The 1,941-nt window shown below is 48.9% G+C and overlaps 1 long non-coding RNA gene across 1 annotated transcript; it reads right to left on the reverse strand.

Moving 5' to 3' along the window:
• Positions 1 to 340: 340 nt before the first annotated feature.
• On the reverse strand, positions 341 to 1,203 carry LOC112943427. Its single transcript, XR_003248566.1, has 2 exons — positions 1,010 to 1,203; positions 341 to 509 (listed from the first exon to the last, which is right to left on the reverse strand). It is a non-coding gene; the product is annotated as an uncharacterized LOC112943427 (long non-coding RNA).
• Positions 1,204 to 1,941: the final 738 nt, after the last annotated feature.

Genomic DNA, 1,941 nt, shown 5'->3' on the forward strand with positions numbered 1-1,941 from the left:
AATGTGTTCCCAGTGTGCAGGAGAGCATAGAGAAAGCCACTGGCCCAGGCAGCTGCTGCCATTTGGACACAAGCTCTGCTGCCCAGGAGGTTCCCATAGTGCAGGGGTCTACAGATGGCCACAAGGCGGTCGTAGGCCATGACTGTGAGGAGAGAATATTCCCCTCCTAAGAAAAAGAACAACAGGAAGACTTGGGCAGCACATGCCAAAAAGGAAATGACCCTCGTGTCCCAGAGGGAGTTGGCCATCAATTTGGGGACAGTAGTGGAGATGGAGCCAAGGTCGAGGACAGAGAGGTTGAGGAGGAAGAAGTACATGGGGGTGTGGAGGTGGTGGTTGCAGGCTATGGCTGTGATGATGAGGCCATTGCCTATGAGGGCAGCCACGTAGATGCCCAGGAAGAGCGAGAAGTACAGGAACTGCAGCTCCTGCCTCTCTGCGAATGCCAGGAGCAGGAACTCATTAGCGGTGCTGCTGTTTGACATTAGTTCCTTTGGGGCAAAGGAGTCCTGTATAAAGAAGGAAAGAAGGCCAAAAGCTACAGGAGGTTTGTCTGAGCCAAACCCTTTCAGTTTCTCAGGAACACCCCACATTTCCTCCCTCCCTTATTTCAGCTCCCTTTCTGGTGCTCCGATATGAACTGGCTGAGTGTGTCACGTGCAGCAGGGAGCTCACAGTTCCAAAGGAATTCTTTCTGCTCTGCTGCAGGTGAAAATGGATGTGTCAAAGTACCCTTTGACTGTACTTGTCGAGATGCCTGAGAATGGTATCTTCCATTGCTTCGAAGGGACTTGGTCAAGAATCCCAGTGGGAATATTCTCTATTCAACAGTACGAGAGCTGAATAGAGCCCTCACACCAGTTTAGTCTGAAGAAGAGCTTTGGGAGGGATTCATCCCCATCAATCTTCCTCTCCTCAACGTAGTTATTTGTATCTGAATCTGTCACACCAGATCCCCACCCACAGCAAGAGAGAAAAAAAGTCAAATGGAAACAAGGATTGACCTTACCTTTTCTGTCCAGATGCCTAGAAGTAGACCTTGTCCTTATGCCATTTTACCATCCGTTCCCTTATTCCAGGCACTGCAGAGAGAAGGACTAGTTTTGATGCACACGACTTGCAGGAGATGATGTCAAGTCTTCTAAGGCAGAGGTCTTGAACATTTGGAAATCAAGTCTTCTCTGCAAGATGATCAATGGAGGAGTCTGTTGATGTATAAATRTGTCTATATGTAATATATGTGATGGTGCAAGCATAAACACACCAAGTTTTCTCCTCACTGTGGGAGCATTCTTTGATAGGGCAGTAATCTTTGGCATTTCAATCACTTTATTCATGAACTCTTGTGCATCCCTACAGGAAAAAAAGAACTTGCCATGACTGTCATGGGACCCGCTTCATMTGTGAGTCTTGCCCCTCACTATCCTGCCTTGCACCTCACTCAGATGAAGGACAACSACGCTCACAAGTSAGCTCTGCTCTCCCTGCAGAAAACCCTCAGTAGTAGGAGACTGTCCAGGGGCATTCCCATGTGTACAGGTGCTAAGGAGCAGGTCAGATAAACCCTGATGCAGCAGCTCAGGGGAAACTGGTGCTATCTACAGATTAAGGGATGGGTGAGGGGACATTCAGAAGCCACTGGCAGATTCACTGTCTGCTCCTTGAATCTCTTAATGAGTTTCACCCAGCTGCCCAAAGCTGACAGTTCCATTTCCAGTTTTCTCTTACCAAGTGGAAGGAAATTCTAAGCACCACCTCATTGCCTTCACTTTCAGGCAACGCCTGACTTGCCTTTCCTTTTGAAAAGTGCCCTCTGAAATGTGCTCACAGCTAGACCTGTGAACAGATCTGACCCACGCAGCAGCCTCCCAGCAGGAGAAGGAGCCTGTCCTGGTAGAGGATAATCCTCCCAGCCAGAACTTCTCCCCTCAGTCCTGTGGG

Source organism: Nothoprocta perdicaria, unplaced genomic scaffold, assembly GCF_003342845.1.
Source record: "Nothoprocta perdicaria isolate Ctin4 unplaced genomic scaffold, notPer1 scaffold_1482, whole genome shotgun sequence".
In the NCBI taxonomy this organism is placed as follows: Eukaryota; Metazoa; Chordata; class Aves; order Tinamiformes; family Tinamidae; genus Nothoprocta; species Nothoprocta perdicaria.